Source organism: Salvia hispanica, chromosome 6 (genome assembly GCF_029641045.1).
Source record: "Salvia hispanica isolate PSC_SH4W2 chromosome 6, Shi_PSC_v1, whole genome shotgun sequence".
Classification (NCBI taxonomy): Eukaryota; Viridiplantae; Streptophyta; class Magnoliopsida; order Lamiales; family Lamiaceae; genus Salvia; species Salvia hispanica.
In genome coordinates, this window is record NC_142697.1 from 6,620,578 (window position 1) to 6,638,761 (window position 18,184).

Genomic DNA, 18,184 nt, shown 5'->3' on the forward strand with positions numbered 1-18,184 from the left:
AAGACGAAGATAATTGTGGCAGTTTCAAAGCATTTGGAAGTCATCTTGACGGGCATAATACTGATTGAAGACAGCTGCAGGTACAAGCTTTGGTGCACGGCTTCCATGGTCGTATCATCCTCCCCTTCTTGGAAAGGATTTGTCCTCAAATCTGAGCCTTCCCACTTCCTCGCTTCCCTGGCCATCCCTCGAGCTGTATTGGGTATGTGGCATGACCTCTCTCTTATCCTTGGACCCCAATTGATCCATGGCTCACGCCGAGAGGGACACTCTTGACGTCTAGCAACCGTGGTCATATCATCCTCCCCTCCTTGGAAAGGATTTGCCCTCAAATCTGGGTTACGCACAACTACAAAATAGAAGGAGAGCAAGTCAAATATCAAAGTACGACGATAAAGATTGAGACCACTAACGGCTCTAAGAGACAATACTACACCAAAGACGTTGTATGGACTTCCAAATTCATGTTCTCTCAAGCTCAAGGCCAAGTCACAATAAATATGAGAACACAAATTAATGAATCCTTTCATGTCCAAATCCCACCCATAAGAAATCAAGACAAACTCATCAAGATACCCTTCATACCAAAACTCAAATAACTTCACAATATAGGTACAAGATGTGGGTGCAAATAAACATAGATATTCGTTCACAATGTAGTCCCAAACAAAGCCATTAGATATAAATTTCTTCTCAAGGTTAAGCAACAAAAGACCATAAGGAACCATTGATACATCATCCTTGATCAAATAAGAGCTACTCCACAAATTGACAAACTCATATTCAACACATAGAGTAGGTTCATCACAACACACATCAAGTTTGCAAGAAGGATTATCATTCAACAAACAAAGTTCATCACAATGGATTTCATCCCATTGCCCCATCAATTTCAAGAGATTATCAAAAATAAGGGAGCAATGTGTCCATAAACCTTCTTGCACAACATGGAGACAAAACACATCACCATGCATATGAAACTTGTAAAAAGCTACATCAAGTATCATGAGAAACTTGTCAAAATAAGCCCCACACAATTGCTCCAACAATTTTAGACCACAACTATGGAGAAAATGTATCCTTATGCCATTAAATACAACACAATCCACAAGAGACATCTGAGTGGAAAAATCCTTCACAAAACGGCCATAGAACACTTCAATCCCCTTGAAGGGTTTAACCACTTTGCAATGAAGACGTAGCAAACACCAAGTTCTAAAGAAATCAATAGTTTCACTTCTCTTGGTCCTACTATTCTCATTGACATATAAATGAAACTCAAGGTTACTAACAAAAAAGAACCTAGTCATCTTAGCATGCAAGGAAGTTACTCCTACATTCAAGATAGAATCCACAAGAGAAATGGCATGTCTCTCAATGCTTGGGTTTATCAAGAGAGGATCAATATATAGTGCAAATATAGATTTATCATTCAAAGATTCAAGCTAATGAGACCACTTTTTACACAAGTCATCAATAACAAATCTATCAACACAAAGGGACTTCTCTAGTGTAATCATATGCAAGGGAGCATCACAAGGCGACAAGGATAGTGCACCTGAACCTTGGGCAAGGAGTTCATCCACTTGCCCTTGTTCCTCTTGGTCCTTCTCCGGGGGCATAGTCTCCAAGCCATGTGCAATTTGGTGCTTCACTTCCATATCTTCAATTAAATTATCTACACATTCATCAACACAAAAAGACATAGAACAAATATTAGTGGGTAAGGGCTTATTTTCCTCACCAAGGGCAAGAGGGAAAGGATCATTTGGTGCCCACCCAAGGTAGGCCTTAGAATCTAACAAGCACCCTTTACTCACTTGTGCTTGTGGTTTTTCTCTCATTTGATATTTTTCCCCACCACTCTCTCTTGACTTTTGCACCTCACACTCTTGTCTTTTATCACGCTCTCTTGGCTTTTTAGACTCACTTTCACTCTCAAGCCTTTTCTCTCTCCCTCGTTCTTTTTCTCTACTAATTTGGTTTAAGCTCATCGAAGAGGAGACATTTCCATATACATCAAGAGGCTTATGTGAGAAATGGAAAGAAGAGGATATAGTCAAATGACTTGATGAGTTACCTCTTTGGTTCGTGTCAACACCACCATGTAGGTAGGTAGGCCTAAACCGAGCTCTATATGAGACTTCTTCTTCAATTGGCCTCTCAAACCCCTTATGGCTAACGTGATCTCTCACCCTCCTAGAATGCCACTCTCTATGAGACTTTGGAACTCGTTCCCCACGACTTCCCCTATCAAGTCCATCTTCATGGTACCTTGATTCATAGTCACCTCTATCATCATCATAGAGCCCAACTCTCCCTTGTTGATGGCCCATCCCAAATCTACCATAGCCTCCATTCTCATCCCGATTTGCCATATTCCCTCCTTCAATTTCCCCACAAGACTCCACCCCTCCATGTTGGTTTCCTACCCCAAAACGACCATACTCCTCATTTCCTCCTCCAAACCGCCTATTGGCTCCATTACCCCTCGACACTACATGTTCTATGCCGGAAGCTTTGAGATGTAGATGGTCACTTTTAGGAGTGACGGATCTCGATGCACGAACGTCCTTTAAGGCTCCAACCAATGTGTTTTGATTGGATTTCCATCGGGTCTCGAACTCCTTCCTCCGGGCATCCATCCGGGCATCCCATTCTCTCATCTCTTGTTTGAGATCACGACTAAAATCTTCCATCATTTGGGACATCATGCGCACTAGATCCCCTTCGGGTTTGGAATTACTTGAGCCCGCGCCCTTCTCGACTTCCTCCCCGTGGATGTCCACCATTTTGTTGGATCGAGTCATAGGAAGCATCAAAGTTTCCTACAAACACAAAAACAAAAACTAGGGACTAGTCTTAAAGATTAGTAAAATTAAGAAAGAGAGATTTAAGAAGCTAACTCACCCCAATGTAGTATCCCAACACCCCCCCAAGTCACTCACCAATGTCACTCGGTAGGTTTAGAATATAGTGGGGCTAGTATCACACACTCTCGATCCAATTCCCACTCGTTGGCGCCCGGACAACTCAATCAAGGTATACACCTCAAGAACATATGGACACCAAGTAGTAAATACCAAATTAGTAATGATTAAACATATGAAAGCAAGGAAAACTAGGCCTAGAGGAAACACACACACTAACGAACACAAGACATGGGATGAAGCTTTTGCTGAAATATGGCTGATCTTTATGATTTTTTTTGGTATTGATCCCCGCGCCCAATTTGGGTGAATTTTGGTGGATAGATTCCCAAACAAGTCTAGATCATGGAAAAAATAGCCATATATAGTCAGATTTGATAATTTGCTAGGTTTTGTATGGTTTTCCCCAACTATGCCAAAACAGGGCAATGATGTTAATCTCCACAGTTAACTAGGTAAACGAAGGAATGGTTGATGAAATTTTGCAGGTAGCTAGGTCACATAACATAGATCATACACACCAAATTTCAGCTTAATCTAAGCACAATTGATCAATCCGATCATCCCAACAACAACCGAATCAAATCAAAGAACAAAAGGAAAAATAACCCAACCCAAAGCAACAATAGATCAAACACCTAGTGGATACTAGGCTCTAGATACCAAATGATAAGGATCCATGTATTTTATGATCCATTTCCCAAGGATTACCCATTTATGATGCTTGATCTAACTATTTTTGTGAGATTGATTTTCAATTTATCAATAAAACAAAGGATAAGGTAGACCCAACCACGAAAGTTGAATCTAAACAAAAATGGATGGAAGATTAGGAATGGAAAGTATGTGTATAATGATGAGATAAAAGAGTTATGACCATAGGACCTTGACCAAAAGAATGGAAACAACCCTAGGCAACTTTCAATAGCTCTATCACCCCTTGGCTCCACTACTCAATGGATACACCCCATTGATGCATACCTCTACTTGAATCAATCTATGAAATTGAGACAAGCAACCTTCAAGGAAGGAATTGGATACATTCCACAAAGAGGAAAAACTCACAAAAGAGATATCTTAATCACAATCTTATCTTAATCTCGAATGAAAAATGACACCAAAAAGGTATTTATACTAAGAGCCCAAAATGTGAAAATTGCCCACAAAAACTAAGTCTCGGGTGAATTGTGCGGTCCAAAACACCCACCCGGGTGTTTCTTCTGGAATCTGGAAATGCTTCACAACACTTTCACCCGGTCGGGTGATTTTCATGGTGAAAACACCCGCCCGGGTGTTCCTTCTGGAGCTCCCTGCCTGTTCTGCGCGGCTTTAGTAAATCGTCCATAACTCTCTCCTCCGAACTCCAATTGGGGCGTGTAAGATACCCACGCGAAGATCTCTCAAAGACGAAGATAATTGTGGCAGTTTCAAAGCATTTGGAAGTCATCTTGATGGGCATAATACTGATTGAAGACAGCTGCAGGTACAAGCTTTGGTGCACGGCTTCCATGGTCGTATCATCCTCCCCTTCTTGGAAAGGATTTGTCCTCAAATCTGAGCCTCCCCTCTTCCTCGCTTCCCTGGCCATCCCTCGAGCTGTATTGGGTATGTGGCATGACCTCCCTCTTATCCTCCATGGCTCACGCCGAGAGGGACACTCTTGACGTCTGGCAACCGTGGTCATATATAATGATGAGATAAAAGAGTTATGACCATAGGACCTTGACCAAAAGAATGGAAACAACCCTAGGCAACTTTTAATAGCTCTATCACCCCTTGGCTCCACTACTCAATGGATACACCCCATTGATGCATACCTATACTTGAATCAACCTATGAAATTGAGACAAGCAACCTTCAAGGAAGGAATTGGATACATTCCTCAAAGAGGAAAAACTCACAAAAGAGATATCTTAATCACAATCTTATCTTAATCTCGAATGAAAAATGACACCAAAAAGGTATTTATACTAAGAGCCCAAAATGTGAAAATTGCCCACAAAAACTAAGTCTCGGGTGAATTGTACGGTCCAAAACACCCGCCCGGGTATTTCTTCTGGAATCTGGAAATGCTTCACAACACTTTCACCCGGTCGGGTGATTTTCATGGTGAAAACACCCGCCCGGGTGTTCCTTCTGGAGCTCCCTGCCTGTTCTGCGCGGCTTTAGTAAATCGTCCATAACTCTCTCCTCCGAACTCCGATTGGGGTGTGTAAGATACCCACGTGAAGCTCTCTCAAAGACGAAGATAATTGTGGCAGTTTCAATACATTTGGAAGTCATCTTGACGGGCATAATACTGATTGAAGACAGCTGCAGGTACAAGCTTTGGTGCACGGCTTCCATGGTCGTATCATCCTCCCCTTCTTGGAAAGGATTTGTCCTCAAATCTGAGCCTCCCCTCTTCCTCGCTTCCCTGGCCATCCCTCGAGCTGTATTGGGTATGTGGCATGACCTCCCTCTTATCCTCCATGGCTCACGCCGAGAGGGACACTCTTGACGTCTGGCAACCGTGGTCATATATAATGATGAGATAAAAGAGTTATGACCATAGGACCTTGACCAAAAGAATGGAAACAACCCTAGGCAACTTTTAATAGCTCTATCACCCCTTGGCTCCACTACTCAATGGATACACCCCATTGATGCATAACTCTACTTGAATCAACCTATGAAATTGAGACAAGCAACCTTCAAGGAAGGAATTGGATACATTCCTCAAAGAGGAAAAACTCACAAAAGAGATATCTTAATCACAATCTTATCTTAATCTCGAATGAAAAATGACACCAAAAAGGTATTTATACTAAGAGCCCAAAATGTGAAAATTGCCCACAAAAACTAAGTCTCGGGTGAATTGTGCGGTCCAAAACACCCGCCCGGGTGTTTCTTCTGGAATCTGGAAATGCTTCACAACACTTTCACCCGGTCGGGTGATTTTCATGGTGAAAACACCCGCCCGGGTGTTCCTTCTGGAGCTCCCTGCCTGTTCTGCGCGGCTTTAGTAAATCGTCCATAACTCTCTCCTCCGAACTCCGATTGGGGCGTGTAAGATACCCACGTGAAGCTCTCTCAAAGACGAAGATAATTGTGGCAGTTTCAATACATTTGGAAGTCATCTTGACGGGCATAATACTGATTGAAGACAGCTGCAGGTACAAGCTTTGGTGCACGGCTTCCATGGTCGTATCATCCTCCCCTTCTTGGAAAGGATTTGTCCTCAAATCTGAGCCTCCCCTCTTCCTCGCTTCCCTGGCCATCCCTCGAGCTGTATTGGGTATGTGGCATGACCTCCCTCTTATCCTCCATGGCTCACGCCGAGAGGGACACTCTTGACGTCTGGCAACCGTGGTCATATATAATGATGAGATAAAAGAGTTATGACCATAGGACCTTGACCAAAAGAATGGAAACAACCCTAGGCAACTTTTAATAGCTCTATCACCCCTTGGCTCCACTACTCAATGGATACACCCCATTGATGCATAACTCTACTTGAATCAACCTATGAAATTGAGACAAGCAACCTTCAAGGAAGGAATTGGATACATTCCTCAAAGAGGAAAAACTCACAAAAGAGATATCTTAATCACAATCTTATCTTAATCTCGAATGAAAAATGACACCAAAAAGGTATTTATACTAAGAGCCCAAAATGTGAAAATTGCCCACAAAAACTAAGTCTCGGGTGAATTGTGCGGTCCAAAACACCCGCCCGGGTGTTTCTTCTGGAATCTGGAAATGCTTCACAACACTTTCACCCGGTCGGGTGATTTTCATGGTGAAAACACCCGCCCGGGTGTTCCTTCTGGAGCTCCCTGCCTGTTCTGCGCGGCTTTAGTAAATCGTCCATAACTCTCTCCTCCGAACTCCGATTGGGGTGTGTAAGATACCCACGTGAAGCTCTCTCAAAGACGAAGATAATTGTGGCAGTTTCAATACATTTGGAAGTCATCTTGACGGGCATAATACTGATTGAAGACAGCTGCAGGTACAAGCTTTGGTGCACGGCTTCCATGGTCGTATCATCCTCCCCTTCTTGGAAAGGATTTGTCCTCAAATCTGAGCCTCCCCTCTTCCTCGCTTCCCTGGCCATCCCTCGAGCTGTATTGGGTATGTGGCATGACCTCCCTCTTATCCTCCATGGCTCACGCCGGGAGGGACACTCTTGACGTCTGGCAACCGTGGTCATATATAATGATGAGATAAAAGAGTTATGACCATAGGACCTTGACCAAAAGAATGGAAACAACCCTAGGCAACTTTTAATAGCTCTATCACCCCTTGGCTCCACTACTCAATGGATACACCCCATTGATGCATAACTCTACTTGAATCAACCTATGAAATTGAGACAAGCAACCTTCAAGGAAGGAATTGGATACATTCCTCAAAGAGGAAAAACTCACAAAAGAGATATCTTAATCACAATCTTATCTTAATCTCGAATGAAAAATGACACCAAAAAGGTATTTATACTAAGAGCCCAAAATGTGAAAATTGCCCACAAAAACTAAGTCTCGGGTGAATTGTGCGGTCCAAAACACCCGCCCGGGTGTTTCTTCTGGAATCTGGAAATGCTTCACAACACTTTCACCCGGTCGGGTGATTTTCATGGTGAAAACACCCGCCCGGGTGTTCCTTCTGGAGCTCCCTGCCTGTTCTGCGCGGCTTTAGTAAATCGTCCATAACTCTCTCCTCCGAACTCCGATTGGGGCGTGTAAGATACCCACGTGAAGCTCTCTCAAAGACGAAGATAATTGTGGCAGTTTCAATACATTTGGAAGTCATCTTGACGGGCATAATACTGATTGAAGACAGCTGCAGGTACAAGCTTTGGTGCACGGCTTCCATGGTCGTATCATCCTCCCCTTCTTGGAAAGGATTTGTCCTCAAATCTGAGCCTCCCCTCTTCCTCGCTTCCCTGGCCATCCCTCGAGCTGTATTGGGTATGTGGCATGACCTCCCTCTTATCCTCCATGGCTCACGCCGAGAGGGACACTCTTGACGTCTGGCAACCGTGGTCATATATAATGATGAGATAAAAGAGTTATGACCATAGGACCTTGACCAAAAGAATGGAAACAACCCTAGGCAACTTTTAATAGCTCTATCACCCCTTGGCTCCACTACTCAATGGATACACCCCATTGATGCATAACTCTACTTGAATCAACCTATGAAATTGAGACAAGCAACCTTCAAGGAAGGAATTGGATACATTCCTCAAAGAGGAAAAACTCACAAAAGAGATATCTTAATCACAATCTTATCTTAATCTCGAATGAAAAATGACACCAAAAAGGTATTTATACTAAGAGCCCAAAATGTGAAAATTGCCCACAAAAACTAAGTCTCGGGTGAATTGTGCGGTCCAAAACACCCGCCCGGGTGTTTCTTCTGGAATCTGGAAATGCTTCACAACACTTTCACCCGGTCGGGTGATTTTCATGGTGAAAACACCCGCCCGGGTGTTCCTTCTGGAGCTCCCTGCCTGTTCTGCGCGGCTTTAGTAAATCGTCCATAACTCTCTCCTCCGAACTCCGATTGGGGCGTGTAAGATACCCACGTGAAGCTCTCTCAAAGACGAAGATAATTGTGGCAGTTTCAATACATTTGGAAGTCATCTTGACGGGCATAATACTGATTGAAGACAGCTGCAGGTACAAGCTTTGGTGCACGGCTTCCATGGTCGTATCATCCTCCCCTTCTTGGAAAGGATTTGTCCTCAAATCTGAGCCTCCCCTCTTCCTCGCTTCCCTGGCCATCCCTCGAGCTGTATTGGGTATGTGGCATGACCTCCCTCTTATCCTCCATGGCTCACGCCGAGAGGGACACTCTTGACGTCTGGCAACCGTGGTCATATATAATGATGAGATAAAAGAGTTATGACCATAGGACCTTGACCAAAAGAATGGAAACAACCCTAGGCAACTTTTAATAGCTCTATCACCCCTTGGCTCCACTACTCAATGGATACACCCCATTGATGCATAACTCTACTTGAATCAACCTATGAAATTGAGACAAGCAACCTTCAAGGAAGGAATTGGATACATTCCTCAAAGAGGAAAAACTCACAAAAGAGATATCTTAATCACAATCTTATCTTAATCTCGAATGAAAAATGACACCAAAAAGGTATTTATACTAAGAGCCCAAAATGTGAAAATTGCCCACAAAAACTAAGCCTCGGGTGAATTGTGCGGTCCAAAACACCCGCCCGGGTGTTTCTTCTGGAATCTGGAAATGCTTCACAACACTTTCACCCGGTCGGGTGATTTTCATGGTGAAAACACCCGCCCGGGTGTTCCTTCTGGAGCTCCCTGCCTGTTCTGCGCGGCTTTAGTAAATCGTCCATAACTCTCTCCTCCGAACTCCGATTGGGGTGTGTAAGATACCCACGTGAAGCTCTCTCAAAGACGAAGATAATTGTGGCAGTTTCAATACATTTGGAAGTCATCTTGACGGGCATAATACTGATTGAAGACAGCTGCAGGTACAAGCTTTGGTGCACGGCTTCCATGGTCGTATCATCCTCCCCTTCTTGGAAAGGATTTGTCCTCAAATCTGAGCCTCCCCTCTTCCTCGCTTCCCTGGCCATCCCTCGAGCTGTATTGGGTATGTGGCATGACCTCCCTCTTATCCTCCATGGCTCACGCCGGGAGGGACACTCTTGACGTCTGGCAACCGTGGTCATATATAATGATGAGATAAAAGAGTTATGACCATAGGACCTTGACCAAAAGAATGGAAACAACCCTAGGCAACTTTTAATAGCTCTATCACCCCTTGGCTCCACTACTCAATGGATACACCCCATTGATGCATAACTCTACTTGAATCAACCTATGAAATTGAGACAAGCAACCTTCAAGGAAGGAATTGGATACATTCCTCAAAGAGGAAAAACTCACAAAAGAGATATCTTAATCACAATCTTATCTTAATCTCGAATGAAAAATGACACCAAAAAGGTATTTATACTAAGAGCCCAAAATGTGAAAATTGCCCACAAAAACTAAGTCTCGGGTGAATTGTGCGGTCCAAAACACCCGCCCGGGTGTTTCTTCTGGAATCTGGAAATGCTTCACAACACTTTTCACCCGGTCGGGTGATTTTCATGGTGAAAACACCCGCCCGGGTGTTCCTTCTGGAGCTCCCTGCCTGTTCTGTGCGGCTTTAGTAAATCGTCCATAACTCTCTCCTCCGAACTCCGATTGGGGCGTGTAAGATACCCACGTGAAGCTCTCTCAAAGACGAAGATAATTGTGGCAGTTTCAATACATTTGGAAGTCATCTTGACGGGCATAATACTGATTGAAGACAGCTGCAGGTACAAGCTTTGGTGCACGGCTTCCATGGTCGTATCATCCTCCCCTTCTTGGAAAGGATTTGTCCTCAAATCTGAGCCTCCCCTCTTCCTCGCTTCCCTGGCCATCCCTCGAGCTGTATTGGGTATGTGGCATGACCTCCCTCTTATCCTCCATGGCTCACGCCGAGAGGGACACTCTTGACGTCTGGCAACCGTGGTCATATATAATGATGAGATAAAAGAGTTATGACCATAGGACCTTGACCAAAAGAATGGAAACAACCCTAGGCAACTTTTAATAGCTCTATCACCCCTTAGCTCCACTACTCAATGGATACACCCCATTGATGCATACCTCTACTTGAATCAACCTATGAAATTGAGACAAGCAACCTTCAAGGAAGGAATTGGATACATTCCTCAAAGAGGAAAAACTCACAAAAGAGATATCTTAATCACAATCTTATCTTAATCTCGAATGAAAAATGACACCAAAAAGGTATTTATACTAAGAGCCCAAAATGTGAAAATTGCCCACAAAAACTAAGTCTCGGGTGAATTGTGCGGTCCAAAACACCCGCCCGGGTGTTTCTTCTGGAATCTGGAAATGCTTCACAACACTTTCACCCGGTCGGGTGATTTTCATGATGAAAACACTCGCCCGGGTGTTTCTTCTGGAATCTGGAAATGCTTCACAACACTTTCACCCGGTCGGGTGATTTTCATGGTGAAAACACCCGCCCGGGTGTTCCTTCTGGAGCTCCCTGCCTGTTCAGCGCGGCTTTAGTAAATCGTCCATAACTCTCTCATCCGAACTCCGATTGGGGTGTGTAAGATACCCACGCGAAGCTCTCTCAAAGACGAAGATAATTGTGGCAGTTTCAAAGCATTTGGAAGTCATCTTGACGGGCATAATACTGATTGAAGACAGCTGCAGGTACAAGCTTTGGTGCACGGCTTCCATGGTCGTATCATCCTCCCCTTCTTGGAAAGGATTTGTCCTCAAATCTGAGCCTTCCCACTTCCTCGCTTCCCTGGCCATCCCTCGAGCTGTATTGGGTATGTGGCATGACCTCCCTCTTATCCTTGGACCCCAATCGATCCATGGCTCACGCCGAGAGGGACACTCTTGACGTCTAGCAACCGTGGTCATATCATCCTCCCCTCCTTGGAAAGGATTTGCCCTCAAATCCGGGTTACGCACAACTACAAAATAGAAGGAGAGCAAGTCAAATATCAAAGTACGACGATAAAGATTGAGACCACTAACGGCTCTAAGAGACAATACTACACCAAAGACGTTGTATGGACTTCCAAATTCATGTTCTCTCAAGCTCAAGGCCAAGTCACAATAAATATGAGAACACAAATTAATGAATCCTTTCATGTCCAAATCCCACCCATAAGAAATCAAGACAAACTCATCAAGATACCCTTCATACCAAAACTCAAATAACTTCACAATATAGGTACAAGATGTGGGTGCAAATAAACATAGATATTCGTTCACAATGTAGTCCCAAACAAAGCCATTAGATATAAATTTCTTCACAAATAGACCATAAAACATCCCAACTCCATTGAATGGTTTAATGGACATGCAATAAAAGCAATCAACATGCCAAAACACACATGCCCCAAGCACCTTGTTTCTATTTGGTTCGATCATCCCCATACAAATGATGCCCAAATTCTTGAACATCTTCACAAAAGATTTGGCTTTCTCAACAAGATTAGGCATATACAAGAAAGGGTCCTCATAGTGTGTAGATTCAAAGGTAACCGAATAAGGTCTATTCACAAGATTCCTATTCTCAAGGTTAAGCAACAAAAGACCATAAGGAACCATTGATACATCATCCTTGATCAAATAAGAGCTACTCCACAAATTGACAAACTCATATTCAACACATAGAGTAGGTTCATCACAACACGCATCAAGTTTGCAAGAAGGATTATCATTCAACAAACAAAGTTCATCACAATGGATTTCATCCCATTGCCCCATCAATTTCAAGAGATTATCAAAAATAAGGGAGCAATGTGTCCATAAACCTTCTTGCACAACATGGAGACAAAACACATCACCATGCATATGAAACTTGTAAAAAGCTACATCAAGTATCATGAGAAACTTGTCAAAATAAGCCCCACACAATTGCTCCAACAATTTTAGACCACAACTATGGAGAAAATGTATCCTTATGCCATTAAATACAACACAATCCACAAGAGACATCTGAGTGGAAAAATCCTTCATAAAACGGCCATAGAACACTCCAATCCCCTTGAAGGGTTTAACCACTTTGCAATGAAGACGTAGCAAACACCAAGTTCTAAAGAAATCAATAGTTTCACTTCTCTTGGTCCTACTATTCTCATTGACATATAAATGAAACTCAAGGTTACTAACAAAAAAGAACCTAGTCATCTTAGCATGCAAGGAAGTTACTCCTACATTCAAGATAGAATCCACAAGAGAAATGGCATGTCTCTCAATGCTTGGGTTTATCAAGAGAGGATCAATATATAGTGCAAATATAGATTTATCATTCAAAGATTCAAGCTAATGAGACCACTTTTTACACAAGTCATCAATAACAAATCTATCAACACAAAGGGACTTCTCTAGTGTAATCATATGCAAGGGAGCATCACAAGGCGACAAGGATAGTGCACCTGAACCTTGGGCAAGGAGTTCATCCACTTGCCCTTGTTCCTCTTGGTCCTTCTCCGGGGGCATAGTCTCCAAGCCATGTGCAATTTGGTGCTTCACTTCCATATCTTCAATTAAATTATCTACACATTCATCAACACAAAAAGACATAGAACAAATATTAGTGGGTAAGGGCTTATTTTCCTCACCAAGGGCAAGAGGGAAAGGATCATTTGGTGCCCACCCAAGGTAGGCCTTAGAATCTAACAAGCACCCTTTACTCACTTGTGCTTGTGGTTTTTCTCTCATTTGATATTTTTCCCCACCACTCTCTCTTGACTTTTGCACCTCACACTCTTGTCTTTTATCACGCTCTCTTGGCTTTTTAGACTCACTTTCACTCTCAAGCCTTTTCTCTCTCCCTCGTTCTTTTTCTCTACTAATTTGGTTTAAGCTCATCGAAGAGGAGACATTTCCATATACATCAAGAGGCTTATGTGAGAAATGGAAAGAAGAGGATGTAGTCAAATGACTTGATGAGTTACCTCTTTGGTTCGTGTCAACACCACCATGTAGGTAGGTAGGCCTAAACCGAGCTCTATATGAGACTTCTTCTTCAATTGGCCTCTCAAACCCCTTATGGCTAACGTGATCTCTCACCCTCCTAGAATGCCACTCTCTATGAGACTTTGGAACTCGTTCCCCACGACTTCCCCTATCAAGTCCATCTTCATGGTACCTTGATTCATAGTCACCTCTATCATCATCATAGAGCCCAACTCTCCCTTGTTGATGGCCCATCCCAAATCTACCATAGCCTCCATTCTCATCCCGATTTGCCATATTCCCTCCTTCAATTTCCCCACAAGACTCCACCCCTCCATGTTGGTTTCCTACCCCAAAATGACCATACTCCTCATTTCCTCCTCCAAACCGCCTATTGGCTCCATTACCCCTCGACACTACATGTTCTATGCCGGAAGCTTTGAGATGTAGATGGTCACTTTTAGGAGTGACGGATCTCGATGCACGAACGTCCTTTAAGGCTCCAACCAATGTGTTTTGATTGGATTTCTATCGGGTCTCGAACTCCTTCCTCCGGGAATCCATCCGGGCATCCCATTCTCTCATCTCTTGTTTGAGATCACGACTAAAATCTTCCATCATTTGGGACATCATGCGCACTAGATCCCCTTCGGGTTTGGAATTACTTGAGCCCGCGCCCTTCTCGACTTCCTCCCCGTGGATGTCCACCATTTTGTTGGATCGAGCCATAGGAAGCATCAAAGTTTCCTACAAACACAAAAACAAAAACTAGGGACTAGTCTTAAAGATTAGTAAAATTAAGAAAGAGAGATTTAAGAAGCTAACTCACCCCAATGTAGTATCCCAACACCCCCCCAAGTCACTCACCAATGTCACTCGGTAGGTTTAGAATATAGTGGGGCTAGTATCACACACTCTCGATCCAATTCCCACTCGTTGGCGCCCGGACAACTCAATCAAGGTATACACCTCAAGAACATATGGACACCAAGTAGTAAATACCAAATTAATAATGATTAAACATATGAAAGCAAGGAAAACTAGGCCTAGAGGAAACACACACACTAACGAACACAAGACATGGGATGAAGCTTTTGCTGAAATATGGCTGATCTTTATGATTTTTTTTGGTATTGATCCCCGCGCCCAATTTGGGTGAATTTTGGTGGATAGATTCCCAAACAAGTCTAGATCATGGAAAAAATAGCCATATATAGTCAGATTTGATAATTTGCTAGGTTTTGTATGGTTTTCCCCAACTATGCCAAAACAGGGCAATGATGTTAATCTCCACAGTTAACTAGGTAAACGAAGGAATGGTTGATGAAATTTTGCAGGTAGCTAGGTCACATAACATAGATCATACACACCAAATTTCAGCTTAATCTAAGCACAATTGATCAATCCGATCATCCCAACAACAACCGAATCAAATCAAAGAACAAAAGGAAAAATAACCCAACCCAAAGCAACAATAGATCAAACACCTAGTGGATACTAGGCTCTAGATACCAAATGATAAGGATCCATGTATTTTATGATCCATTTCCCAAGAATTACCCATTTATGATGCTTGATCTAACTATTTTTGTGAGATTGATTTTCAATTTATCAATAAAACAAAGGATAAGGTAGACCCAACCACGAAAGTTGAATCTAAACAAAAATTGATGGAAGATTAGGAATGGAAAGTATGTGTATAATGATGAGATAAAAGAGTTATGACCATAGGACCTTGACCAAAAGAATGGAAACAACCCTAGGCAACTTTCAATAGCTCTATCACCCCTTGGCTCCACTACTCAATGGATACACCCCATTGATGCATACCTCTACTTGAATCAATCTATGAAATTGAGACAAGCAACCTTCAAGGAAGGAATTGGATACATTCCACAAAGAGGAAAAACTCACAAAAGAGATATCTTAATCACAATCTTATCTTAATCTCGAATGAAAAATGACACCAAAAAGGTATTTATACTAAGAGCCCAAAATGTGAAAATTGCCCACAAAAACTAAGTCTCGGGTGAATTGTGCGGTCCAAAACACCCGCCCGGGTGTTTCTTCTGGAATCTGGAAATGCTTAACAACACTTTCACCCGGTCGGGTGATTTTCATGGTGAAAACACCCGCCCGGGTGTTCCTTCTGGAGCTCCCTGCCTGTTCTGCGCGGCTTTAGTAAATCGTCCATAACTCTCTCCTCCGAACTCCGATTGGGGCGTGTAAGATACTCACGCGAAGATCTCTCAAAGACGAAGATAATTGTGGCAGTTTCAAAGCATTTGGAAGTCATCTTGATGGGCATAATACTGATTGAAGACAGCTGCAGGTACAAGCTTTGGTGTACGGCTTCCATGGTCGTATCATCCTCCCCTTCTTGGAAAGGATTTGTCCTCAAATCTGAGCCTTCCCTCTTCCTCGCTTCCCTGGCCATCCCTCGAGCTGTATTGGGTATGTGGCATGACCTCCCTCTTATCCTCCATGGCTCACGCCGAGAGGGACACTCTTGACGTCTGGCAACTGTGGTCATATATAATGATGAGATAAAAGAGTTATGACCATAGGACCTTGACCAAAAGAATGGAAACAACCCTAGGCAACTTTTAATAGCTCTATCACCCCTTGGCTCCACTACTCAATGGATACACCCCATTGATGCATACCTCTACTTGAATCAACCTATGAAATTGAGACAAGCAACCTTCAAGGAATGAACTGGATACATTCCTCAAAGAGGAAAAACTCACAAAAGAGATATCTTAATCACAATCTTATCTTAATCTCAAATGAAAAATGACACCAAAAATGTATTTATACTAAGAGCCCAAAATGTGAAAAAGGCCCACAAAAACTAAGTCTCGGGTGAATTGTGCGGTCCAAAACACCCGCCCGGGTGTTTCTTCTGGAATCTGGAAATGCTTCACAACACTTTCACCCGGTCGGGTGATTTTCATGATGAAAACACTCGCCCGGGTGTTTCTTCTGGAATCTGGAAATGCTTCACAACACTTTCACCCGGTCGGGTGATTTTCATGGTGAAAACACCTGCCCGGGTGTTCCTCCTGGAGCACCATGCCTGTTCTGCGCGGCTTTAGTAAATCGTCTATAACTCTCTCCTCCGAACTCCGATTGGGGCGTGTAAGATACCCACGCGAAGCTCTCTCAAAGACGAAGATAATTATGGCAGTTTCAAAGCATTTGGAAGTCATCTTGATGGGCATAATACTGATTGAAGACAGATGCAGGTACAAGCTTTGGTGTACGGCTTCCATGGTCGTATCATCCTCCCCTTCTTGGAAAGGATTTGTCCTAAAATCTGAGCCTTCCCTCTTCCTCGCTTCTCTGGTCATCCCTCGAGCTGTATTGGGTATGTGGCATGACCTCCCTCTTATCCTCCATGGCTCACGCCGAGAGGGACACTCTTGACGTCTGGCAACCGTGGTCTCATATAATGATGAGACAAAAGAGTTATGACCATAGGACCTTGACCAAAAGAATGGAAACAACCCTAGGCAACTTTTAATAGCTCTATCACCCCTTGGCTCCACTACTCAATGGATACACCCCATTGATGCATACCTCTACTTGAATCAACCTATGAAATTGAGACAAGCAACCTTCAAGGAAGGAACTAGATACATTCCTCAAAGAGGAAAAACTCACAAAAGAGATATCTTAATCACAATCTTATCTTAATCTCAAATGAAAAATGACACCAAAAATGTATTTATACTAAGAGCCCAAAATGTGAAAAAGGCCCACAAAAACTAAGTCTCGGGTGAATTGTGCGGTCCAAAACACCCGCCCGGGTGTTTCTTCTGGAATCTGGAAATGCTTCACAACACTTTCACCCGGTCGGGTGATTTTCATGGTGAAAACACCCGCCCGGGTGTTCCTTCTGGAGCTCCCTGCCTGTTCTGCGCGGCTTTAGTAAATCGTCCATAACTCTCTCCTCCGAACTCCGATTGGGGCGTGTAAGATACCCACGCGAAGCTCTCTCAAAGACGAAGATAATTGTGGCAGTTTCAAAGCATTTGGAAGTCATCTTGACGGGCATAATACTGATTGAAGACAGCTGCAGGTACAAGCTTTGGTGCACGGCTTCCATGGTCGTATCATCCTCCCCTTCTTGGAAAGGATTTGTCCTAAAATCTGAGCCTTCCCTCTTCCTCGCTTCTCTGGTCATCCCTCGAGCTGTATTGGGTATGTGGCATGACCTCCCTCTTATCCTCCATGGCTCACGCCGAGAGGGACACTCTTGACGTCTGGCAACCGTGGTCATATATAATGATGAGATAAAAGAGTTATGACCATAGGACCTTGACCAAAAGAATGGAAACAACCCTAGGCAACTTTTAATAGCTCTATCACCCCTTGGCTCCACTACTCAATGGATACACCCCATTGATGCATACCTCTACTTGAATCAACCTATGAAATTGAGACAAGCAACCTTCAAGGAAGGAACTAGATACATTCCTCAAAGAGGAAAAACTCACAAAAGAGATATCTTAATCACAATCTTATCTTAATCTCAAATGAAAAATGACACCAAAAATGTATTTATACTAAGAGCCCAAAATGTGAAAAAGGCCCACAAAAACTAAGTCTCGGGTGAATTGTGCGGTCTAAAACACCCGCCCGGGTGTTTCTTCTGGAATCTGGAAATGCTTCACAACACTTTCACCCGGTCGGGTGATTTTCATGGTGAAAACACCCGCCCGGGTGTTCCTT

The 18,184-nt window shown here is 43.3% G+C and overlaps 1 pseudogene; it reads right to left on the minus strand.

The window, feature by feature from the left end:
- Nucleotides 1-1,445: 1,445 nt before the first annotated feature.
- Nucleotides 1,446-13,744, minus strand: LOC148923136 (uncharacterized; annotated as a pseudogene).
- Nucleotides 13,745-18,184: the final 4,440 nt, after the last annotated feature.